Source organism: Dromaius novaehollandiae, chromosome 15 (genome assembly GCF_036370855.1).
Source record: "Dromaius novaehollandiae isolate bDroNov1 chromosome 15, bDroNov1.hap1, whole genome shotgun sequence".
Lineage (NCBI taxonomy): Eukaryota > Metazoa > Chordata > Aves > Casuariiformes > Dromaiidae > Dromaius > Dromaius novaehollandiae.
The window spans coordinates 22265648-22292801 of NC_088112.1; the positions used below are offsets into that span (position 1 = coordinate 22265648).

General features: G+C 42.7%; 2 long non-coding RNA genes across 2 annotated transcripts; one reads left to right on the forward strand and one right to left on the reverse strand.

Annotated features, from left to right (window-relative positions):
* Positions 1 to 155: 155 nt before the first annotated feature.
* On the reverse strand, positions 156 to 17168 carry LOC135330042 (uncharacterized). The gene is made up of 3 exons (XR_010391797.1): positions 16925 to 17168; positions 12988 to 13140; positions 156 to 5730 (listed from the first exon to the last, which is right to left on the reverse strand). It is a non-coding gene; the product is annotated as an uncharacterized LOC135330042 (long non-coding RNA).
* On the forward strand, positions 16695 to 25861 carry LOC135330043 (uncharacterized). Its single transcript, XR_010391798.1, has 3 exons — positions 16695 to 17028; positions 21102 to 21497; positions 25135 to 25861. It is a non-coding gene; the product is annotated as an uncharacterized LOC135330043 (long non-coding RNA).
* The last annotated feature ends 1293 nt before the right edge of the window (positions 25862 to 27154 follow it).

Here is a 27154-nt window from a genome sequence, read left to right on the forward strand (position 1 = left end):
CACTTTGCTAACGTACTCCCACCAGCACAGGTAGCTTTTTAATGACGTTAAGGCTGTAGGGCATGTACAGCGGTATGGGCCAGTACTTCCCTGCACAGCGGGAAGCTGATAGCTACCAAACGCAGGAATGGACAGGAGCAAAGAAAAACTGCGTATGCAACACATAACACACACATCGGGGTGAAAAATCGTAATGTTCATAATATTTAAGATTTGCAAGCCATTTATGATCAAATGTCTTATCTCTGTTTATAATTTCCCTCCTTTTCTGGGCCAGTGGCACTTTGGCAATATATCACTCACTAGCCCAGGGCAGGTCTTAAAAACACAGTATAGATATGACAGGTACTAGTTACACAATTTACATTTATTAGCTTTTATTTATATAAACACAATTCATTTTCACACAGGTCCTCAAATCACTGCAAATATGGCAATGTATCAGAAATGTTAACATTTCATCAACTCTGGCTTGCAAAAGAAGGAAAGCAAAAGCAGCCGCTCGTCCGGGAAGGCTGCACACGGTCTGGGCCCGGAGGTGGGAAAAGCACGGCGAGAAAGGGCTGGGAGTGTGTATTTCTGTGGGGAGGGAAGCGGGAGGGGAGAGGGATGGTATTAATGAAAGCGGAAATTGGTAAATGATTTTTTTTCCATTGCATTTCAACACCTGAAACTTTTGGAGGGATTTTTTTGGGTTCAAATATCACAACGGATCTCTAGAAGTTTATAAAACAGGAGCAATAAAGTCTGAGCAAGCTAGGTACATGTATTGCAGGAAAACATTACTTATCCCAGACAACCGGTTGTGATAATCTGGAAGGACGGCCATGCAGCCAGCTCAGATAGAGCAGAAGGCGCATCTGAGCGAAGCCGCGGCCAGGACAAAGAGCCTTTCTCTGCCTTTGCTGGACCCTCCGTCCAGCAGCAGCCAGGAGAAGGGAGATAACGGGCAGCATTTGTTCCAGCTTTGTTGGAAACACGGAGATTGTGTCTAACATATCAACGGGCATAAAATAAATGAGTGATTTATAAATATTTGCATCCTGTAATTGTCTTTAGGAAAGATCAGCTGGGTTAAATCTCACCGGGGCCATTTTTCTGTGAGGAACAGGCGAATTGTTAACAAGTTTCATTTCCACCACTCAAGCAGCTAATATGCAATCTCTTAGTCTGATCACACTTCTGCTTCAAAATGGCACTTCACAAGGGAGCGCCTTTAATCTGACAAGTTCTTTCAGCATTTTGTATGGGAAATGACTTTCCAGACTATCTGAAGGTTGCTGGGATGAGTCTTTCTATTATGAGATGGTCCTCTTGAGTGATAGGAAGCAAAGTATATGGCTCTTAGTGGAGGGAAGGAGAAGAGAAAACAAAGAGCTGGAAATTAGATGTGGACTGAGCTGCTGATCTGAGAACCCTTTCTGGGAACAGTGAAGGCAGCTGAGCAGGTCTGGGTCAGACCATCGAAGGTCTTTATGCTTTTCAATAAATTGCTTTTGTATGATAAAATTACATCCTGACTTGTGTTTAAGGGTTAATTCCGAGTTTAATTAATCTATTCCAAACAGTTACTGAGGTTGCTCTAAGACGGGGACTAGTGAAAGTAACATAACATTATGCTGCATTTCTCCTAGCTACGAAGATATAAGCCTGTGAGCCTTTCTTGAAAATATGAAGATAGTGACTTATGGACTTGATTAAATATTTAAATCCCTGCTGTAACTGTTCTCTCTCTGCTAGGAGGTACTTTTTCAAAATTTATCCCGTATTTTAGAGGGCTGCAACTGAAGAAGAGAAGCAAAAGACTGCGAAAAAGGTGAGGATAATATTTCCCCATAGGTTACATTAACTTGTCTATGAGCCATTTTTGCATTCAGATTCCAAACTCAGAGGAACATCAATCCAAACTCCTAACCTTGGGAGAGCTTGGATGCAGAGCCTGTGGCTCAGCACCAGTTCAAAACTCCTATTTTATAATCTCCAGACTTTTTCTGTTTCTGAGTGGTAGATACTGTAGTGCACACATTGTAATGTAAATAACCATAGATTAATGACCAGATAAGAAAATTTGAAAGACTCAAATGGATGGAAGAAAAATCTGTCATACTATAAGACCTCTTCTACATTTACATTTTAAGCAAATCTTCTGGAAATAGGCCATAAGTAATAGAATATTTGCTAATCCAGTAACAAAATAAAATAAAAAACTGCGCTCTTCAGTCATAAAATGAACAAAATCTGTTTCTTTTCAGTAAGAAATAGAGGGAAAAAAGACACTTATCCTAAGAAATGCTAAATATCCTCACTCCTCCTGCGTGCTGAGAATCACCTTTTTTAGCACCTTCATATATTATGGGCATATGTAATTGATACCGAACTTCACAACTGAGGGATGAATTCTGGTCCCAGCTGTCATTTAGACTCAGCTCCAGCGCAGACAGGACTTTGCGCTAAATGCTCCGTTCTGACTCTGTAAATCTTCGCTGTGGCAGAAAACTCTATTGTTGATATGAACAGTGAAACACAATGTGGAGTAGGGGATGAAACACCTTGGGAAGATGGGAGGTTTTTAATAACATCTATTTTTATATCTACTAGATGCCAACTATCTGAGCTAATAGAATATAATGCGAAGACTAGATTTAGTCATTTTCTTTATTATTAGGTCTTGATGTACTTCTGTCAACTCCAAAATACTCATTACATGTAATTAGGAAGAAGATTAGAGTGCAGTTAAGATGCAGAATAATGATGCAGCTCAACAAGGGCCAGTGGAAAAAACAACCCACTTAGGAAAATGTCTCAAAAGTGCTGAGCAGAAGAGGGCATTTAAGAAAATGACAAAGATGAAAACCGGTGCTAAATAATGAAGAAGAGACTTTGAAGTAGGAAAGGGTTGATAGGCAGAATCAAAGCATTTGATGACTATATTTCCCTCTAAAATGAATGCCTTGTGTTTATTTAGATGTTTGAAGTAACTTTAGTAAGATAATTCCCTAAGAACCACTCTTTGTGTCTTTTCCATAAACTCCCACCCCCAAATGGCATAATTAATTTCACAGTTGTATAGAATAATAATAATAAAAAAATCCATCCTTTGGGATGTAGGTGGTAATTTCTATCTGATAGAAATTGTGATTAGACACAGCATACAAAACTTTCTGGCAATTTATTCACCAGAAATTGCCATATTATATCTATCAGAGGGCTGGTGATATGAAACTTAACAAGCTGATTTTTGGTCTGATTTCCTTGAGCCTGCTCCAATTTATTAAATCAAAATTGTAGATTAGCTTTAATATGAAATAAGATTTTTATATTTGAGAGTAACATACATCAGAATACATGAAAAAGATAATGGCACAGCTAACAGAAATTAAGTTGTGTGTAGAGCAGAAAGATGGATTAAGAAGCAAAAGGAGAAAGTTTCTGAAATTTCTGAAAATTTCTCTAAAACTAGGGGATATAAGACAAGAAGAGAAAGCAAGACTGCGTCTGTAGCACAGTATAAAGTAGCACACCACAAGGTATTACCAATATGGGAATCTATTTCTGGTTCTATCATCAACTCCCCATATGACATTAGATGAATTCTTTCAGAGCAGAATCGCTTTTCCAATAGATACCTATTAAACAGCAAAAGAGCTGTTAAAATGCAGTCACAGTTTCACATCTTCTGGCTGATTCCTCGCTGTATGTGGGGCCATACTCGCCGCTATTTCAACACTTCGTCATCTTCCTGCTGGTGTGGATGGACATCCCCGCTGGATGCAGTCTGCCCATGACAGAAGTTCTCACCTCTAGCACGCTCGTACCAGAGCCTGCAAGTAGGTCTTGCACTCATTTTGTTGTTGTTCCCTTTTCTGTGTGTGTGTGAGCTTGGATTATTTTGTGAGGCCTGTGGAACTGCTCATCCCTGTGCGGATCGGTTCCTCAGCACTGCCATCGCCAGTGCACCATCCCTTGGAGATGGGACCCGAATAAGTGTGCAAGGGGGAGAAAGCCTCCGTGCCAGCAACTCAGCTTCTGCCTCGGAGCTGAGAAATTACGTTTTCAGAAAAAGGGATGGGGAGGCTGCAGGTAGCTCAGAGTAGTCTCAAGCTATCCTCAAAAAACACAACCTACGTATAAATGACTTCTAAGGAGAGCTGCGAGCAGAGGGCCTGGGAGAGCACAGGGAGGCGAGGTTTCCTCGGGGCACTTCCCTTTCACATGTTCTGCTTCACCTTATCCTTCCCCCAGGAGGAAGGAAGGAGCTACCGCTATCGGCTGGTGCCAGATCTAAGAGTGAGGCTGCAAGAAACTCTGCAAGAGGGACCTGGGTCTCTGCAGAGTCAGCCCAGATACCCACGCAGACCGTCCAACAGCAGAGTCGAAGAGGAAGGGCACATGCAGTCTTTTTCTTTTAGCTTTGTTGCTGTTTGCATGAGCGAACGAGCAAACGTGAAGAGTTTGAGGCAAGGGGAATCCTCTCTCCTGACAGAGAGGCAGCATAACAGCTAGAAACCGTAAATATCCTTTTCTTTCCTTCTTCACATTTGCCTAACGGCAAGCCCCATCTGGTTGGCTTGCCTGCAGCTGAAAAAGCACAAAACACAGGGGCTTTGGACCGGCAGCCCAGGAGGAAGCAGCGTGGAGGCATCGCCGACGGTCACACCACGGGGACAGCAGGGCTGGGGAGCGCCCGAGAGGCAGGGACTAGCCCCAGGGGAAGCGCGGGGCAGGCGGGCGCTGCGCTGAGCAGCAGCGGGCACCGCCAGCAGACCGGTGCCTGGCCGCGGGGCGAGGACTCGGCTTCCCCGGTGCAAAAGGGCCAGCGGTTCCTGAGCTCGGGGAAGCTCCTGAAGCGAGTCCTTTCTCAGAGCCGGCACGATGGTGCCTGCGCCGTGGACCAGCGAGTCCGGCCTTTCCGCCGGCTCGAGGGACAAACAGCCCGAGCCGTGGCTGCGTCGCCAGAACACAGCGCCGTGCTTCTGCCAGGGCCTTCACCATGTCTGAGCAATTACCACTGTAGCCCAATCAATCTCTTCTCGTTGTTTATAAGTATCTGTGACTCACAGACATTTTTCCTACTCCTTAATTGCCAGTTTCCTGAGAAACCATTTCAGTCAGCCAATAGGATGCAGAAATACTACTTAGTGACTAGATACAATTGGGAAAAATAAATACAGCATTATTGGTAAATTGAACAGCACTTTTCTAAGTACATCACGTATTTATAAACAACATGCACTTGCAGAAACTGAGGAACCCCTTGTCTTGCTGAGCGAGGTCTCCCAAGGTCTCCCCCTGAGCAGCAGTACCCGCTCGACCTGCCCATCCGCTGGGATGCTGAGGGAGGACGGGCTGCGTGGCCGGGTCAGTGACCAGGGCCGTGGGCTCGCTGAGGTCCCTGGCTGAGCCCAGCACGGACGGTGCCGCGCGGCAGCGGTACCACGGCTCCTGCCCTGGCCCGGCCGGCCCACCTCGTTCCTGCACCGGCCCCGGCGCCTGGAGAGCCTCAGGCTGGAGCGGGAGCGTGGTTTGGCTGGAGAACAACCTCCCCTGCCAGGGCCATTTTATGGCACGTACCTGCACGGGCAGTAGGTCAACACAGCCCGCCGGGAGCGGAGAGACGGGGGAACAAGCAGACGGGGACAAGGCTGGCGCAGGAGCTGCTCGAGCGGGACGGCTGCCCGGTGTCCGCGGCTTCAGGCAGGTCGCTGAGTCTTTGCAGTTTGATCTCCGCATCTGTAAAATGGGACCAATAACAGAGATGTGCCAGCACCAGTCACCAGCGCTCAGGTTACACAGTGCTGGCAGCCTGGCACTGTCACCCTTTTGGCCCAGGCTGTACTTTTAATTGGCCCAGGCTGTACTTTTAATTACACACTGCAGACGAAGACAGGAAGGGTCAGGCTTCAGCATGGCTCCCTGGGGGAAAATCCCACCGCAACCGCCTCGCGGGGCAGAGCCTACGTTTGCAGGCGTATGAGCTAGCCCGGGTGGCCTGGAAAGGGTGGTCGCCTTTGCTCACCTCCGGGCCCCACGTGTCCCCCAGACCGCCGGGGCTGGGGCGCAGCGAGCCGAGCGGTGCCGCCGCGGAGCAGCGAGGGAGGTGGCAGCACGGCCGCCCGTTTCGGCAGCCCTGGGCCGTCCTGCTGGCTCAGCTCTCTCGTCTGGCTCTTCCATACGTTTCTTAACTCTGATTTAAATCCTTCCTCTCCTAAACCATGCTGATTTCCTAAGAGCCCTTATGGATCGGTACAGTAATTTTAATAAACAAATTGAGATCCTTGGAGAAACCGCAATATGGTGGTATTATTATTCCTCAGTATTGTTATAAAAGTTATGCACAAGATCTAAACACGCCAGGTAAGACAATCTCTGTCTTCGGTATTAGTCATTGCTCAATTACAGCTTCATTCAAAACCATTAATTGGTAGAAAGAAATAAGCCTGTGAAGTCACTATAACACAGCATGCTATTTCCTTTATTCTTTAATAAATGATTATGTTTGGGAAGCTTAAAAGTCTTTTTTAGCAATCATTTGGTAAAGCTGCTTTAATAGTTGTTAAAAGACTAGGAAACGCAATGTCAGTTAATTTCATATGAGATCATTGGGAAGCAGGGGAAAGAATACAAAAAATAAGATGGAATAAAAGAAAATGGTAAGTCGGAGGAGTGAGCATCTAAACAACTGCATGATAAGTTAGATGATTCAGCAACGCGAGCAGGGTAATTTGAGAGTCATGTACTGGTAAGTTTTCTTCTCTCCAAGCAGTACTGGTAGTCCATGTACCCACACGTACCCACGGCACTGCTCCCCTCAGCTGGATACCAGAACTGCCTGTCTGCAGACCTCGAATCACAGGCACCGCAGGTACTTCGATTTTTGAACATTATGAGAGTGGGGAGCATGACTCCTCTGTTCCTTGTTCCAGCACAGAGGTTATTAATATCTCCCCATGCTCCCTGCCGCTGCTGCTGCCGCGGGGAAACTGAGGCAGCCGGCCAGACCTCTCCTCCACGGCCGCACGGGAAACGCGGTGGGCAGGAGCCTGCGTTCTGGCCCCGCCGCCCCGCAGCCCTCGCCGCAGCATTGCTTTCCCCCTGCAGAGAGCATTTTCAGCCCACGAGGCCAGCAGAGACGGAGGTTCGCGGTGGCTGACCACCCCGGTGCCGAGCCAGCACCGCGCTCCTCGTCCTGGGAAAGCGAGCACTGCCGTTAAGGTAGCCCTGAAGACGAGGGATTGCATTGAAAGGGAACACCGGCTTTCGTATGGCGAAGCTGAGGCTCCCTCTGTTTGAGGGATAACTTTTCTCAATAATCTAAAATCCACATATCCACCTGTAATGCTCTGAAAAACTGTGTTCTTCAGCTGGGTACAGAAGAGACTTAAAGTCCTAGACTCAGACTAATTTCAGTGAGGGGTTCTTGGAAATAAGGCACTCAAGTTCCTTTCCTCTTCCCCCAAACCAAACACGTTGTTTTTCTTAAGGCTGGCATTAGCCTGTTTTTGTCCTCAGACGCAGAGCTCAAACCATGGTTCTGATCATGACCAAAACGATTGCACAGAATAATTTCACGAAAGGGGAATGACACGGATGCCACAGCCCTGTCGCTGGTCCCAGGGAAGAGGGGGTGAGAACAGCCACCGAGACGCATGCTCTGCTCACACCTCTCCACGTTGCTGTTTCAAGCAATATTCATCTCATCTTTCAGACGAGAGCACCATCCTGAAATCAATAGATCTCTTCACATTTCTCTTAAAAATCCTTTTGGTTTAAGTGTCCAATTTCCTACATACTCAACCACTGACTGTGCTATTGCAAATTCCCCTGGAAGAAGGACATTCTGAGAATAGGTTATTGATCAAATAATTTGGATCATTTGTGCAAGAGATTTCAAAACAGAGCCCTTTCTCTTCTTTGCCATAACAGCATTTTTGAATTTTTTAAAATCTCCTACCACATTTTTCTTTGAGTAACCCAGATCGAACTGCAGCTCTGTTCATCTCAAGAGAGTTTCGCCCTCTTTACATTCACTCCAGCACAGAAATCTTTTCTCTTCCCATGCAGAATAACCAACACTGAACCCAGCTCAGTGAAGTGCTGAGCAGACAGGCACGAACTTAAGGATGGATATACAAGTTCAGACCTTTCAAAACCAGAAAATAAATCAAGATGACAACAGTCCCAAAACATCAGTTTCTGAAAACATCAGACTTATGAAAAACAGAAAACCATAAGTTAAGACATTTTTAGCTCAAATCTCTGAAACCATGAAATATGTTTCGCATTGCATATAGGCAGGCAACAGCAGCCAGTCTCCCAGAGGCTGCTGGCTGCCTTCAGCCCCCAGCTCGAAGGACAGAGGTGGGAGCACAGACAGATGAGCAGTGACAAGCCACAGGGTGACGGGCTGGGAACCTGCAGAATTGCCAGGGAATTTATGCCTAAACCCTACCTGCTTCAAGGGCCAACACTGACATCTTAAAAAGCAGAGTGGACAGTGTGGTGTTCCTGGGATAACTCCTGGAGCCGTAACTTCATTCTTTCCACAACTGGCAATCTGTGCACCCTGGTCCCGGGCTCCTGACTCCTCTCAGATTTTACTGTACCAGCTGGGGAGACGGTCATGCAGTTACGTGCAAAGCCAGTCCGTGGCATTAAGGACGGGTTGTAGGAGTCTGGTTAATGGTTATGCACACTGAACTGCCACAGCATGTTACCTGACACGTTCTTCTTCACCGCAGGATCCCCTTTGAAGCCCCCCTTGGCTGAACGACTGCCCACATCTGCGGCGGTTGCTTCCTCCCCAGCGCAGGCAGAGCAGAGGTGCCTCTGCCCAGCACTGACAGCGCACGCCGCGAGCTGTTGCTTCACCGAGGGCCATGCAAGGCAATTAGAAGATTTCAGTGCAAAATTATGTACTCTGTATCTAAATAAACACCTTTCTTCCTGGAAAATTCTTTTAAGGGGCTATTAAAGCTGTCTCTCCCAATTCTGTTCGGGGAATCTTTAACCAGTATGTCAGTAAGGCCACATAATAATAATCAGATGTTTCAGCTTGGCCTAGATAAATTAGCTAAGGGAGAGCAGCCAGTCTGCTTTCATTCATGAGTCAGATGCCAACTAGTAATGAAGACTGATGATAAAAAACAAATCTCTTCAGTTTTATCTAAACCTTAAAATTAGGAACCAAACCAAAATACATGTTCTAGGGCAAAGTCTTATTTAGTTAGTTTAGGTTTGGTTACAGAGGTTGGAATAAAATGCATGCAAATGTTTACTTAACATAAAATTGTATTCAGTAATGTTGAAGTAGAAACCCCTGCAGTTGTATTTTCCTAACACCTTTCCCAAGTCCTCAGCAGTGCGCCACAAACCTCAGCGAGACCAAGCCTGAGGGCCACCTGCTCCTGCTTGACTCGGCTTTGCCTGCACAATTGATTTGGCTTTTCCAGTCCTAATGCTCAAAATTACAGACTGCCTACGATGAGATGGAGAAAAAAACCCAATACAGCACCATTTGTTGTATTCGGTGAAACTGCAGAAACTGCAGTGAAGCTATGTTTCTGATGCGACGTATTTCCTATCACTAAAGTACCGCTTATCTTCACCTAGACACAAATAGTTAGAGGCTCACGAAGGGACTAAGTCTCACAGAAGAACTGAGAGGGAATTGAGAAGACTGAGTTCTGGAAACAATACTCTAAAAGATCCTGAAAAGAAACCGAACAAAGGAAACAAACTATTTTTGATAGCTAGCAAAGCAGGTAGCCAAATAATAACAACAACATATACTGTTAATCAATTATTCAGTGGAAATAAACCAAAATTTGTATTAATCTCAGTATTGGATTGCCTTTTCTATTTAGACTTAGATTAAATAAGTAAAAGAATCACAGTGAAATGGACTTAGATTAAATAAGTAAAAGAATCACAGTGAAATTCTAAGCTTAGTATAAATTCACAACCAACCCCTAGTTTGGGCAATTCAGGTGCACCTTACTATATCATGTGTTTATCTTCAACCACTTTGAACTGTGTTTTACATTTTTTACAGAACTAGGAAGAGTAGAGGGGTATATTCAGAGCACACGTTTAATGAACACGATAGTCCCCATAACCGTGCCTCTGCCACACTAGTGTACTAACTGCTTCCTTTTTCAGTAGCATTTCCTGAGGCCTTTAAAAGGGTATTCTGTTTCAATTTACTTTTGAAACCTACTTCTTCTACACTTCTCGCATCACTTTGTATCACCCTGCCTTGTGCAGATGGAGTATGAAGTAATTTAACATTGGCACCAAAAGATGGACAATAGCTGTCATTGCTGACACCACAGTAGGTAGTATGGTCTTCGCTTGAGGCAAAGGGTTGTAAATATTTAATGTGATAGTAATCAAACCCGAGACTCAAAATTTTACCTATTCAGAATTCTGGTGCAGCTCTTGCTGCCAAAGACTATTTTTACTGCTCATGCTAATGTGCAATATTAGATAGCCAGATGTAGTTGATATCAAAACTCTGTGTCTGATCATTTGACAAAATCCAGCCAACTGCATTGATTAACTCTTCATTGACCAGCCAGTTTTAGCAATTTGCTTGCACCTTTCTCCTGAAACATCCTTTGGCCTTTGGAGACATTAATATGTACCCAGAGCTGGATGAAGCTTTTGCCATTTGACTTCTCTGCAAGCTCAAGCCCAGTGTTAGATCTACAGACAGCAAAAGCAGACAGCAGTTTTAATATAGAAGATTTCTAATTGCCATAAAGATTCTGGTAGTGCCTTAGTTTGATTACTTTAGCAAACATAATTATTTACTAGATGCATAATAATATTATTTATTACTCTTTAACTGAAAAATTAAGGACCTGATTCCGGTCTTCTCTTACTTTTGCTTAGGACAGCCTTCAAGATTTGATCCTCATGTACAAACACTGACATGAAGTACATGCAGAATTTGACTCTAAATTTAAATACAGCTTGCAACAAAAACTGACTTTGGCATTTTGAGTACTGGAGAGAGCAGCAGTTTTAAATAATAATCCATCACAGAGGAAAACATTCAGCTGTGAATCTGAAGTAGAAACCTTAAGGCATGAAGCTAGACAAACATTTTGGCTGAAATCCACCATTAGGATTGTCAGAGTAAACACTAAAAAGGGTTTTGTATTCAGCTAAAATATCTGTTTACAGCTATCTTTTGCTGAAGCCGCATATTGTACAATGAAACGAGATCTCCAAAAACATTTTTGTTCTAATAACTTTATAAACTCTGCTATATATTTTATGGAATTTGAATGTATGACTACTTGGCCCAGAACAACTTCTGCAGGAGATTATTGGGAGAAAACATTACCATATGTCAGCAGAATGGCAACATCCCATAGACACTCCAGAGGATCTCAGGCTTAACCCGGCTCTCCTGTTTATAATGTAGCAATATTTCTGTACTTCATGTATGGGTACCTCTACTTATATAAACAATATTATGGCAATGATTGTCAAAGACACTTACAGGAGTCCAATGAAAATAAGCATACATTTCTTCTTACATATTTTCGAAAAATAGCATGCTTCTGCTAGCACAGTTGGTGAGAGATCACAGGCCACCATCCCTATGCCCAACACGGTTATACTGGAAAAAGTCTGTAATGTAGACCTGGACTAACTGTTTTCTGTATCTTCGCTTGGGTGGTCTATCCATAAGACACCATTTAGTCCTGCAGACTTAGCCTTCCTGCAGCTTGCACATTTTCCATGGAGAATTTTGGCGACCGTGATGTTAAATCATTTGGCCATTACCTAGCACTCTTGAGGACTTTACAGAAAACTCTTAGACATTTGGTATCCATTGATGGAGTTCTTACAAGGAAATCATTTTCCTCCTTTGAACACCTGTGCTTTCTTCTTCTTCACTGTTAAATTCAGTGTGGCCACTGATCTAACCCATACAATGAAAAGGCAGAGGTTGTGAGGCTACTGGTTCTCCCAGCTTCAGAAGTTACCAGTCACTAGGCTTGGGAAGTGTTATAGACATACATCTCAGACAGTATCATGCTGATATGGAGGTACACATGTTCTACAAAATTCTCCCAAAATGCTGGGGAAGAAGTGATAGTTCAGTACTCTCAGAATACAAGCTCTAGAAAACCAACAATTTAGAAATTAGATCTGTCAATCTTGACATTTAGGTTTTTACCTAATCTCATATGTGTTTCTTATCTTTAGGAATAAAATTGTTACAGTTAATAAGGCAAAACCAGTCTTCTGCTTCAACAGTTAGGCTCCTAAATCCAGCAGTACTTTAGAGAGAAGAGATGTTTTTCTTGCAAGTGAAATCCATAGGTTCATTGCACTATCGTGAGAGTGTGAGGAGAAGCAGGTCAAAGTTTCCGTTCCTCAACAACAATTGCAGTTATGGTCCCTGAGTGCCTGCAGACCTGTATCCAGCACAAGCAAACTATGGGGCCGTGGAGAGGCATCAAATGGAAATAGGGTCAAGCGTCTGTTTCTCATAAGGCCAGCTGTGGAGCTGACTGGCTGAAGAGTCAGGAAGAGTTCTCACTTGCAAATATATAAGGCAATGTGTAAACTATATAAGCAATTTTACTAGCCTGTGATTTTCTGGAGAATCCTGAGATATTGATTTTGCTCTTTAAAATGTTCTTTCTAAATCCATGAGGATTTTTTAAAATGAATTCCTGCAGAATATGTTTTCACCCCTGATGGTTGCAGAGAAAAAAGGAGCTTGAAAATGAAGACCCAAAAGTCTAAAAACCTAGAAGGCCTTATGAAGAATATTGTAGTTTTAAAGTCAATCTTATGCTTTTAAGAATACAGAGAGGGATGACTTGGTTTTTGAACATGCCTCTCAGTGTGGGAAGATCACTAATCTTAAACATAACAGAGTCGTGACAGATTTGAACTCAGGGACAGCTGTTACCCTGGGGACTGAGGTTCATCCCCACCTGAACTGTGTAACCCTTGGGATACCTTTCTGAGCCTGAGCGTCCTCTCGCACGAAGCATGGTCCTGGGTGCACCCGCACTCGGCGCAGCACTGGAACCGGGGCGCACTGTGCTGGTACAGCACCCCTCGGGGACGGCAGGGACACAAAACACCGGGCTGCCACCAGTAAAACCATAGCTGAAAGCAGGACAAGAAGAAACGGGTCATACACAACCACATTTACAAGAGTTAGGAATTAAAGAAAAAAAACCCCAACCAAGGCAAAAGTGTAGGATGAAATTAGACATATTATCTTAAAACCAAACTCCTCAGAACAACTGTGCGCCAAATGGTACGTACCAGTATATATGCATGCAACACCATCACTGTGGGCGCTTGGTGCTAGGAATACACAGCAATGCTAGTCACATTTCCTTTGCTTTGCAATTTTTATGGGGGTTTTTGAGCGAAATGAAGTTATACACCTGCATATCATCTCAAATGCACTTGCTATTATAGTGCATTGCATTGTATAAGTGAAAGAAATGATAACAAGCTGCTTAATCAAACCTTTGTCTCCTAAAGGAATAAATGACACATTTTTCCAGCTGCTCCAGAATATGTCTCAGCATAAGAAGCCATTTATGCTTAAACATACAGAGAGCTGTCATGTGGTTTACTTTTACTATCAAAAAAAATTGTAATAACTGAAGATCAATAGTTATATAAGCATCACTTCAGGAAGACACTTTAGCAAGGCTCCGTTGTGGGAGCACTGGACGGCAAGGCAAAATAACTGAGAGCGAGCTCATCATACTCGAAGCATTGCTCAAAAGTGTCATTTAAAAATCTTGGAGAAGCGACACCTCAATGTAAGCAACAACATCTTCGTGGACTTATGAACAGTTTTCACTCCCAGCAAAAGCGGATGCAAATTCCTTATTTATTTTTAATTTTATCCTTATTTTTTATAAGAAAAATAAACAGCTTCTTACTCTAGTAATAAAACACTTCAGATTTAATGGTTTCTATTAGACTCATTTGAGATTGTTATGCGTAATTAATATCACTAATTAGTATCTGTTCCTTTTTAATCAAGTGAAACTTGAGACTAGAAAATATTTGTTATTTGTTTGACCTTTATGCGTTAATTCCAGAAGCTCCCTAAGGACAGAACATCAAAGACTGAAACTGCAGTAACTACTTTGTTTTGTTTCCTTTGGCAAATAACTTTTGCATATGGCCAATGGATGGGAATGAGCGGTTACGTTATTGTCATCTTAAACTTCTGTAGACAGGCTAGACTAGAATAATCCAGGCAATTATTGCTAAAGAATTACTGGAAATAAGCCTGTCTTTTAGCATTTTTATATTTACAGGACAGATCATGATTCCAGATTTCCTATATATACACGTACATTAAATAAAAAGGAATTTACAGGAGATGAGAAAAAATTCTCGAAACACGTAGAAATAGTGGTCTCTGAGAGTTGAAACAAGAGCCAATCGGAAGGCTTAGATTTCTCGCTTTCTGCGTAGCACTATCAACATTTCAGGCACAGACGTTTTTCCTACTTACTTAACACTTATTATTTAGCCAAAATCCTTTACTTAAAGAGTAGGATGTCCATGCAAACTTTCCATGGCTTTTCAATAAAGCAGCAATTACAAGCATATATTATCAATTTTCTTTTCTCCAAGGCAGAAATGCATTCCAACCTGAATAACACCCCTCTGGCAGAACTGTAATTAAGCAACACTAAAAGTCACATAACTAAAATTAGCTAGAATTTAGTCTCCTTTTACATCCCAGGTGATGGCGGTCAGATCTCTAATTCCAGGTATTTTAGGCCTTTTATGAGTGTTTTTTAAGCAGTGTACTGTCCTTGGCAAGAATGAATTTTTCTGTCTTGCATCACTCTTCTGTTACATAAATCATAAAGAATAGTATCTAAATGCTGTAAACAGGGGTTGATATATAAACATAAATCTTACATATCACCTAAGGGACTAACAGTGCTCACTAACCTAACATTAAGTCCAAAATATTTCAGAATATTGGAGGTGAACAATTCTAGAAGTACAGCTTAAGAAATTGAATTTTAGATCAAAGCACTCAGCTTCTTACCTCACAACACATGGAAAGAAGCTAATTAATAAGGGTTTGTCTTGTATCAAGGACTTACAAATGATAGCAAGGCTCTGTAATTCAGAGATTGGCAAGATAAAATATTTAATTGCTAAGGAGGGTTGCATGGAATCTCTGTGGCACCTTTTAAAATAGATCAGTCACCTCCCATCATAGCAGTGTGACGTACTTATTGCAGTAATAAAGTAGTAGCTTGCTAAGATTTTTTAAATGCAAGACCACATGTGTTTTCATCAACAGTCTGAGCTTCTAACTGAATAATCATATTGATTTCCTATAATACTGTATCAGACTTGGCTAATGTGAGCAAAACAAAAGCTTTGTTCCTACATTATGATGGTCAATGATATAAGGGGAAAGTCATTTCATTTGTTGCAAACTTCAAGTGTCAAAAGATTTGACAGTCCATCGCTACGACCTTGCACACAAAGGGAAAATTAGATCCAAAATGGTTAGTATAAGACAGAGAAGCTGCTCCACAGAGCTGCCTTCGATGACTTGTTCAGGCAGAAAGGGAAAATAACTTAGGAAAAATGGAGTAGCATGAAAGAAAGGCTGAAATGTGAGAAATGCAAATGATTACACAGACAGCAGCAAGAGGGATATCGAGTGATGCAATATAAAGGGCAAAGACAGGTGAACAGAGTTTAGTGTGACTATTTTTGTTGGTTTTTTAAAACCTGACCTCTATTTCCTGTGATTCTGAGGTAATGAATTGTTCCACTAGCCCAAAGTGTTTCACATTACAGCTCTTCTGTTGTGGGTAACCATAGAGAATATACAGTTCACTATTCCCCACTGGTAACTGTTTCTAATAACAGATGTGCTAGCATTATTGCACAAGCTTTAGATGCATGTCACACAGAAGGTTTGTTAAATACCAGACAGCAAAATGTCGGTTTTCTTTCATTTTGGTACTTCCATTCATTCAGATTGACTTAGAGTAGATTAGAAAACGGGAAAAGCATGCCTCTGTGCGTGCATGTGTGAGGGAGAGAAAGGGAGTCCGGGAAGGAAAAACCTACTCCCTTTTCTTTGTGAGAATTTAAAAGTGTGGTTATTTTTATTTTTCTCCAGGTCCAGCGAGTTTGTGGCCCAAGTTACAAATAGTGCCCACTGAGAGTGCTCAAATACACTCCCAAATCTCACTTTTGTCTCAGCACATCCAGGGTTTGAAGAACTGTGCTAGCCTTTGAAGTAGCCTTTGAGTGTGAACAAAAAGATAGAGAATAGAGAAATCTATTTTATCAGTGCTTTCCACACTCGTTTGCTGATTGTAGCCAGATTTAGAAATCCAAAGGTTATTCGATGATTCCTTATTTCGCTATCTAAATGATGCCAGCGTTCTCTCCTACGACTTCTCATCGGTCTAAGGGTTTAGAACAAAATACGTCACCTTTTAAGGGAAGAAAAAATATTTCTCAGTGTGTTTTTTCCACTTTATGGCTAATGATTTCACTGAGAAAAAATACTAGCGATAAGAACTCTCGAACAATAACTGCCGCGTTGCTCGGTGACCTTTCCGTGCAGCTGTATTTGAGAACACACCTAGCTCTGGCGCGAAGTACAGTAGAAAAGGAAACAAGCCGCAGCCAGAGGAACCCACGAGGAGCACCGCAACCCGGGCGTCAGGCAGCAGAAGACAGAAATGGCTCGGAAGAGGTCCTTTGGCTGCCGGGAGGCAGGATTTAAAGACAAAACGGTCCCTTTTGGTATTTAGAAAGTGTCGTAGACTAGACAGCCAAAAGGCTCTTCAAAGGCATTCCCGCAGAAGCGGGCAGACCTCTGCCTGTGGCATCTCCTGCCCCTCGGAGAGGAAAGGGGACTACGCACCTTCTGCGGCCACCGCGGAGGCACCAGGGCAGAGCTCGGGCAGGCTTCGGGGGGTTCAGCACCAGAGAGCATCGCTTCGCGGGACCAAAGACACCAAGGCACACGTGAGTCTGCAGTCCTTAAAAAGCAATTCAAGAACTTCTGCAAAAATTTTGTTGCTTTCCAGTTTTAAAAATAATTGCCATTAAAAATCAACTAACAAATAAACCCCAAAACTTGCAAACAACCCCCCAGCAAACCAACCAAAAAACGCTGACAAAACACTGCAGCGTTTTTTTCCACGTATGAGCCTGCACTATTATGAACAAATGGCTCAGTTTGTACGAGACCAAACAACATCAGCTTGTGCCCCAGCCACCAGTCCGAGGCCGAGGCATTAGAGCTGCTTCATCAGCATCGAGCACGTAACAGAGCCAGTATTTTTGCACTGCTCCCGTGGCATGACCCTGTGTTCTTTACCTTGTTTCAACTCGTTATTTACCTTGGCCCCAAATCCAGATCTTGACTGCTACTGCTTTCACCTAAGTAATGCTAATCTCATCTGGAGCTCCCTGCACTTAGCCTCAACCCACAAACACAGCCTTGTCTTTAAGTGAACGTTGCCTCATCTTTGTTAAAGATATCCTTCCTATAGTGCCACAGGAAGGTAGCGCGGCCTCCAGTAAACAACTTGGTCTGCGCACACTGCATTAAATCAACAACACGCTCTCAAAGTCCAACTCGCAGTTAAAGGACAGCAATTGTTATCCTTTTTTTTTTTTTTTTTTTTTTTAAAGCAAATCTGCAAAAACTTCAGGACTCTGCAGTTGCTGTCGAACTGCACGTTGTAGAGCTTGGAACGCTCGAGCAGGTTCATATGTTCTGATCTGAAAGAGAGGCCCCTCTAACTATTAGCAATAGAGATCATCTCTGCAGTTTGCACGCGGTCTAGCTTGCCCCGGTACACGTATGCAGAGGAAGCCGGCAGACAGGCTCGCGAATCTCGCTGGCCGCGTGCTCCAGCCCCTCTGAAGTCACTACGTACTTTGTCGCTTTTCCATCAGAAGGAACTCACAATATATGCCTCTACTTTATGTGTTTTCAATTAAACACAGTAAAATCTTCCATCAGTTATTTCCGTTGGCAGCCCATGTGACTGTCCCAGATTTCTCCCTGCACATTTCAATACTGGCACAGATAGCTCATTTTTCACTTGAGCTAAGAGTCTAAATACACTTTACATGGTGCAAAGTCCACAGTTTATCATCAGCTAAACATAAAATCAAACAATGACCGGACAAAATGAAGAACAGACAGTAATATTTTAATTTAGCTTCCAAGCAGATATTAGAACCATTCAAAAAGATTTTTTTTAACATTCCTTTTTACCCAAGATGAAAAAAACTACTTCATCTAGAAGGCGCTGCATGCTGTTTTCCTCCTGGTAGTACAGATGTGGATTTTTGGTTAGATGTCTTTTGATCACCCAAATGAAGACATTAAACAAGTTACGGATTTCTGTTCCTTGGAGCTGTCACCAAGAGAGATGTAATGGCTCTGGAAATAAGGAACAAGTGAATTGCTCCATTTCTTGCAGGAGATTAAATATACGCTATCCAAAAATAGCTAATGTACATACTTTGCTCTGGAAAATGAAGACAACTTCCAAAATCAAAGGTGTCAGCCAGGGATAGAATTGACACTGCAGAGGCAGCACAGCCAGTCAATGGAGCTGTGAGCAATTTTCATAGCAAAACCCTGGCAAAACACATCCAATTTTGGATATGATCACAAACCCCAAATTCACTCAGGCTCATGAAGCTTTCAGCCAAGTTAAGCCATATATGAGTGGTTTCAGTGGGATGCTGCAGAGCTGCGGAGTTCAATTCCCAGTAGGCGAGGAAGGAATAGCTCAGCACTTTTCAAAGACTTCCTCGTGGTCCAGTTTGGGACAGCCCCATCCCCGAAAGCAGGTCACTTCATCTCCATGCAGAGGTGGTAAGGGAAGCTGTCATTTTACTACGCCTTAAGATCAAGTTCACAGACAGAAAGGTGCACATTTGCTAAGCATGGCAGAAATTGGATGCTAGAGAAATCTCTGGTATATAGAAAATTTGTTAATAAAATAGAGGAACAGTTGGAGGGAATAGTAGCTATTTTTGGTTAAAACCTTCCATTTTTCGGATGTGTCTTTATTCTGCAAAGTAAAACCATGGCTATATCAAAGAGCTGTCAGTGGCTCATAGAAATTATAGGTAAGGACTTATTTTGGACAAGTCCCTAGGCAACCTGATCTCACTGGAGCAGGAGGTTGGACTAGAGACCTACAGAGGTTCCCTCCAACCTAAATTATTCCATGGTTCTGTAGGGTTTCATTTCTTTCCTCAGCACTTAATAAGACATATATGAGAACAGAATACTGTGCATTAATACTTTCTCCATTTCTGCTGCCCATTTCTCACCAAAAGTCACAATTTTCAGTGACTACACAATCATTTCCACAGCTGGTAGCTGAGGTGTTACACACACACGCAGGGCATAAAGAATTCCAGGGGGGGAAATATACAGCAGTGAAATACCAGGGCAGAGAAATACATGAAGTATGAATCAATGGAAGTGGTTTTAATCAGTCTTACATCTGGTTTCATCATTTCTTTCACCATATCTGATGGCCTTTTACTTTTCTGTGATGCCAAAGTGTTAGCACATCCATCTCACGAGAGGCAACACATTGACACGTCGTCAGCTTCTAGGTCTTTTCTTGTTTTTCTCCTTGTGAGCCTTTTACCTCGAGACACAGGGAAAGAGAGACGTATACTGGGAGGAGTCTGAAAAAGTAGCAGGAGATGAGAAAGATCTTTTGTTTAACTTGCTTAAATCTGTTGCTGCTGGAAAGATAAAGTGTAGATGAAACTGTGGATCCTGAAAAACGTTTAATGTATGGCTGCGAAGTTTTATATAGCACAATCTCCGAAGCTTTCTCACTGAAAGAAGCAGAATGCTACCTTAGTGACAAAATTCAGGTCCTCTTTTACTTGTATTTCCAGTCTGAAGGCAAACACATTCAGAAGAAGCACAGCCGTTTCTTTCTGATGTCTTTAAAAGACATACATAGATGTTTCTTTCCAGTGTCTACAAAATACACACGTGAGCAAGCCATAGGGAACAGTGACTGGACAAAGTGCCTGGTGCCATCTGTACGAAACCTCAGCTCTCACATTCACCCCCACCATCTGTGCAAGGATGTAGAAGTTCACAAAACAGTTGAAGCATGAGTTACTTGTACATGTAACAAATTAGAAATAATGGGAGATGCTGGTTCTTTAGCTTTTTCCAAAACTGGACCTTGAAAGCAGGTCTGAAGCAGGGTGAGCAGAGTATTTAGGAGTCTAGCTCCAGTCAATTCGCCCAGAAATAATGCATAAAAGATCCAAGATTAGAAATGGAGAGAGCTGTTTCCTCATCATGAACTCAAGTTCTTCTCTACATAAACTCCCTATACTTCACCTATGTCGTGAAGTGGATGGAGAAGGCAGGGGTCTGAGTGTACCTGGATAACCATAGGACTTGACAGAGACTAAGCATTTTTGAAGTCTGATCTGTAAGAATCAACGATATTTAGCACCGGGTCCTTCTGCTCCCCATGGCAAAACGAGGATGGCAATTACTGGGCATAGCTATTTCAAAGTCAGAAAACTGCCTTGCATATAAAGTGTTATTAACTGTTCAATTTTTTGTTCATTTGTTAAATGTTTTGAAATTGAGAGATAGCTCTTAGATGGGAAAGCAGCTTTGCTATTCTCATGTGATCTTGGCTGAAAATTCACAAGTGTCGAAGAGCGAGCTACACTGGTTCCAGCAAAGCCACACAGGGGTGGATTTAGAGGTTTTTAAAGTTGCATGGTTATAACCTTTGTACACTCCTCACTCATTTCTTGGCCTGGCCTGGGTCAATGGATTTCATTTTCTGAAAAGTATCCTCGCTTGGAAAAACTGCAATGAAATGAAACCCAGGGTGGTTTTATTTGGCAAAAACTCATCAGGCAAGTTTTCACATTCTAAAGCCAAAATCAGTTTTGTGGTTTGCATAAATATTCTATTTTAATTCCAACCTGCAAAGTCACGGGGATTTGGAAAGTAACTCAAGCTTTGGCCCATCTCTATCAGGAAATATTAACTAGAGTGTATCTGTTATTAGTATTACAGATTTCACTGGATATTGCCTTAGGCTTCCAAAGCCTTCACTGAGCAAGACTACTCTGTGCCACTGAAATGCCACCTTCCAGCCAGCCAAGTATTCACCCAAGAGCAAAGGCCTTTTTCACAGCACTGCAATCTCCTTTGAACAAACCATGTACAAAGTTTCCGGCTTCTGCACACGCACCTACCCCACCTCGTCTGACTCCAGGCTTTGGCTTCTCCCCAGGTGTGGTTTCAGTGCCTCAGACCTGGAGTGCATCCATGACTACCAGCTTTATCTTCACAAAGAGAAGCTGCTAATGAGCAAGCAAGTGCCAAATGGGCAGCTTTCCAGAAGAGCTGCCTGGCACGTTGGACAGCTCGGAGTGCTGTTTCTGCAACAGACGGCATTCAGGTAACAGCGGGTCACTGACAAAACTCGTGACAGCAGCTTTATGGACATTCATCCCTGCTATCAGGGCAAACATTTTTATTCTGAACAATAATATTTAAACTTGAAGGAGGCCAACCTAAGTAAAATGTACAAAAGAGATGTTAAATATGTTTAAGAGAAGACACAATATTTATTTCTGATTTGGGGTATTTGATTACTCTGAACATTGACATCTGAACTGACTGCTATAGTTTAGGAGAGGGAAACAAAACATGCAACAAAATGCCTTTGCATATGAATTTTAGGTATGACAGGCAGCTATTTTAAGATTGCTTTCTCTCTTCTGTCCATCACTGCAATGAGAGAAACAGGAAGCAATCATACAACGTCTTCTTTCAGATACAACGGGCAGTCTTAAGTAATCTAGCTTTAATACACAGAGCTAAAATACTGATTCCCATCATTAAAAGCTGCAAATATATCTGCCTGTTTGGAGAAGCAAATGTAAAGAATGACTAATATTATTGCTTTCCTAAATTAAAAAATGAGCAAATTACAACTTTCATAAAGGTTTTAAAGGTCAAAAATACCATCAGCATTCTGCATCAGTTTTGTTGTTAGTCAGTTCTCATGTATTTATTAAAACAGCCCTCAAGACAACATTAAGGTAGTGCATGCTCCTCGCCCTCACAATGAGTCATTTTCTGAATACTCAGCTCTTCCTTTAAATTCAGTTGAATAATATTTGCTTAAAACTTTGTTCTAATTCTTATTTGTGGAAATTGAGCCTTGGCTCAGCCTTACTGTGCAAGGTGGCTGCAACTGTGCTACTTTCACTATAATTGCCTAGATTTCAGCATCAGTGGAGAAACGGCAATTCAAAGTGCCTGTTAGCAGTACACCGAACTTATTAAGCAATACGAGAGAGAAGGAAAAATATTTAAGTATTTAAGGATGTGGAGTTACATCCTCAAGAGGTTTAGACTTTGACATGTGACATAAATCACAAAGTGTGCTCAACTATTTGCACGTTCAGTTGAAATTTAGTGAAAAATTCCCTTAGAAAGAGGGGAGGGAACATTTGGTAACATTGAATCATTTAATTTTAACTTTTTATTTTTTGATTCTTGGAAATCATACAGAACAAGAAAAGAAGAAATCATCCAGTCCATTCTCTTGCTCCAAGTCAGGATCAATTATATCTCAATCATTCCTGATAAAACCTGCCAAACTTATTCTTAAAGACTTCCCATAATGGAGTTTCCTTAAGCTCTCCTGGCAACTTACACCAGTGCCTCACTATTTTAATCATTAGTTAGGTTTTCCTGATGTCTAGCCTAAATTGCCCTCACTGAATGGGATGTTTCATCAGAGTTATTTTCATGAATAGAGAGCTTGATTATATTAAAAGAAGTTAGCATGCAAAAAAATTATTTGTAAAGAAAGCATTCATTTAAAAAGGGTTTTATAGATGCTTACTGCAAAAACAAAACAAAAAACCCCACACCCAAAAACAAGCATTCCTCCCTGCCCCCTGCAAAACCAAAGGAACAGCAGGACTGTTGCCAGCACCCATCTGAGATGGGTCCAGTGGGGCAAATTCCTGCTCTGAATAAGAGCAGACAAAAGGTATAGATTTCACCTTCTGGAATAGCCACTGGCTTATTCATTAGGTTACTGTTTGGACAAATGAGCTTACAACCTGGCCCCAGAAAGGGGCCTGGGAAAGAAGAGCAAGAGAATTTAGAAGTAGTTCTCCAGACTCAAGGGGTATGAATTAAACAGGGTCAAACCTTTATCCTGGAGAAAAACCTGACATGCTTTTGCACCTGTGCTTTTCCACCTCGCCCCAGAAAAACTATTTATGGCTAAGAGCAAGATAGAAATATCCACTCCTTACTGGCTTAGCAATAGGTATCTTTCACCAAGAAGCAATATATGAGTCCCATTCCCCTACAGCACATTTTCACTTACTGGCGCAACGGTCTCCTTTCAGTTAGTTTCTGAGGGTACAATTTTTAGGCATATTGCTTTTTCCATCTCTTGTGCAGGAAGTGTGAAGTCCAAGCTGGAAAGGGAACAGGGTGCCTTAGGCTAGACTGCATGGATCTAGGGCCTGTTCACTGGGCCACAAAAACAGCTGGATATTTAGTAGAAGAGCTGATAACACATTTTAAAATAAATGAATTCACAAGCTGGAGGTCTTCATATTTCCCCCCCCCCCCCCTTAAAAAGGGGGACAAGTCAGGCCCCCTGCTTTGAGTTCTCTGCTGAGGCCACCAGCCCAGGCACAACTCTGTGTTATCAATAATATCCAATAATAACTGCAAGAAACCCTTTGCACCAAGTCCAGCTGCACTTTGGGTGAATCCCATCTGCAGCTCTCCAAGGGGAACAGTTTTTCCAGTGATATTCCCCAGTAAAGAGCCTTAATTCCAGCAGATTGGAGACGATGCCAACAAACCTGCCTGGGCTGCAGCTGATTTTAGAGGATGAACAGATGTGTTTGGTATCAAGAACACCAGTGGATAAGGAATGTGTATAACGAGCATAGCTTATGAATAATAAAAAATAAACAACCTAAACAACAAAAATCAAACATCACTCGCTATCTACTGGAAAGCTCAGCAGAACTCGCGTGGGTTCACACGAGGGAAGGCGTCCTGGTTGGAAAGCAGCTTCAGGACGCAGCGGGAGGCTGGAGGGCAGCGTGCGGACCCCCCGGGTGCACGGGGCAGCGCGGCACCGGCACGGCAGCCTCGGGCCAGGCACGGCACCATCCGCCCCACCTCGCCACTTAATCCAGCGCAGTGCTGCATGGATGTGGCTATGCGATATCATTTGTCTGATCTACATATCCTCGTCCTAAAATGTGCCTGTGTTAGCATGACAGGGTGCAAGCAAATCCACACAGATGGTACAGAGTGCAGAAAGCTGTGCAAAATACTGTAAAATAGAGAGCGGTTTCCTTACAGTCAATGGAACTATGCCAGTGTGTAAGTAAGCAAATGAGATTAGAATTAGGACCATATTACTTATTTACCAGCTAGAAGAGTTAGGCAGTGTAGATAGTTACATTTTTTAAAAAAATATCCATTGATTTAGCCCAATTCTTCAAAAGATGGAAATAAAACAGATAAATACTATTTATTTGTTTAAATCCTTGATTTAAATGTATTGATTTAAATACTATTTAGTGAGTCTCAGTCTGCATTCTAATGTAGTGCCTTGCAAGAGGCAGTTCCTCTCAGGCTGCTTGAAATGAACAGAAGCTGCTTTTGTACTTTAAAAACTAGTCTAGGAGAAGAAAATTGCAAGAACATTTTCAGGTTAATGAGTATGAATTACAAAAATTCAAGAGGAACATGACACTAATCTCTAAATCAATGCAACTCAGAGCACAGTTTTGCCCTGAAAGTCTCTTCCTCCAGCTATTGTGGCAGAGGGTAAGAGTAGCAACAAAAGAAATATTTGTCAAATAAATTACATTAAAAAAAAAAGAAAATGGAATTCATCAAATCAGGCAACAATTATAATGTTACCAGTCCCAGTGATAAACGCTTGGGGCAAATTATGTGGGCTTTGAAGATAGCTTGGAAGTGTCTTGCCTTATTTCTAAAGAATACTGGATGTGCCTCTATGCTTTTATTTATGATAGATTATTTGCTGTGGAGCCAATGCTGAAACAATTGTGCAGAAACTGGCTTAAAAGATAAGGAACATTCCGAAAAGAAGGAACATTCAACACAAGCCAGGACAAGAAGGGCTTCTTGGTCTCATCTGTGTTGACATAACTGTTCTGCCAGTGGTGGGAATCTGTGGATAGACACCACTAATGAGCTGGTGAAGATCTATTCTGGGGAAGATGAACAAGCCCTAAGACACTACAGACTGACTCAAGATGACAAACTTGGCACGTACGAGTACTGGAAGAGCTAAGTCATGTCCACATCAAGATTTATGGGAACGCCAAGCAGAGATGAGTTAGCATTTACCCAGGTCTCCATGTAAAGTCAGTCTAGTGATCACCACAAACTCTTTTGACAAAGAAATTATATTTTTTTCCATTGCTGAAAAAGCTGTTTTGGCATCTCTATGTATTTGTACTTTCCTGGGCTGCCGGCAGGTCAGCCCGGCAGGCACTGGCTGCATAAGCCAGGGCAAAAGCACGACAGCACCCTGGCACAAGCTGCCAGGTCCCACCGGTGGTTCAAATCGTGGCCCGTAGGCACCTCAAACACCCCATCTCCTCCAGGGCTTTCAGATATGCCTTTGGACATGGTCAGATTAATACACAGCACTGCTCTTTTCTCTTCTCACAGGAATAAGCACAAAGAGCTGCCAGAGAGAACCACTTACCCTGTACAGCATCGAGCTCTGCTGGTCCTCCAAACCCCAGAAAGGATGCTGTGTATTCTTGAGTGCCATCTACTGGTACCACATCTGATGCCAGTTTTTATTTATACACTTATCCACCCACTTTCCCCCTGACCTCAGAGCGATGAGATGGTATCACAGAACCACAGCTTTCAAAAAGGTTGAAACACAAGAAAAAGCAAATGGCCAAATATCCCCTCTCCATTGCTACGTTCCCATAGCGCCTAGTCCCCGCTCACCCCGTTCCCACTGCTATGGCATGGGGAGCTGGGCACACTGCGGGCAGTCTGGGGTCAGCTGTCACCCTGGCACGGCCTTCTTCTGGCCTCTGGACTCCTTGGACTAGAGGGGGAGGAACTGGGAGAAAGAAACAAAGCTTTTCTATAGACAGACTAAAAAAGACAGCATTGAAATCTGCAGATCAGTAGCCCTTATTTTTCAGATGCTTTGATAGCAGCAACATACTTAAAGGCATTTGACATGTAAAAAAGTCATCATCAGTCATAAGAACTACCATTTTTTTTGAGGAAAAACAAGTAGCAACATTGGACTCTGAGAAGCCAGTCCAAGTTGCCTGCAAATTCACGCCTGGTTTCTAGGTAGGACCCCTGGAAGCCCTGCAAGGAGGCGTTACCTTCTCCTCTAGGTCCCTCTGCTGTATCTCAGTCCTACAGTACTGGGCCCCAAACAGCATTTATCTGCCCAAAACACAGGCTTGTTTTGCAAGGCCTTATCAGCAATGGGCTTAGAAACCAGTGGTACATGCAAGTTACAGCATTCAGCCATTCAAAAATCTCCCCTTAAGCAAGATGGATCAATTTTAAAGATAAAGTGAAACAGACTTTCCTCTTAGGGGAAAGTTGGAATGTAAAAATGAGCTCTTCATCCTCCCTCAAAGGGAGGGTCAGGGCTCGCAAGGCTAGAAAAGGGAACAAAATGCAATCTTTTACTGAAGGCCACCTTCTGCCAAGTTCAAACACAAAACAGGCAGCAAAAGCATCACAGCTGAGCTCAACTTTGCAAGGGCTACTGCTAACAAAAAGCCCAAAGCAACCAACCTAGGGAGGTTTCTCACCTACAAAGCCCTCTTGCATTTCAGGTTATCGCTCCTTAAACACAGTACCTGGCAGGCAGAGGCAAACGGGAAACGTTACGCTACAGTCCCAGGCGCTAGAAGAGTTTCCGATCTGCTAAGCAGAGAGTCGACATTTCCAAGTATTATATCTATTTTGAAAGTATCATTGAATAAAGAAATATTTTCCATGAACATTTTTGTAACCTCCCTGCTCAAACTTCTTTCC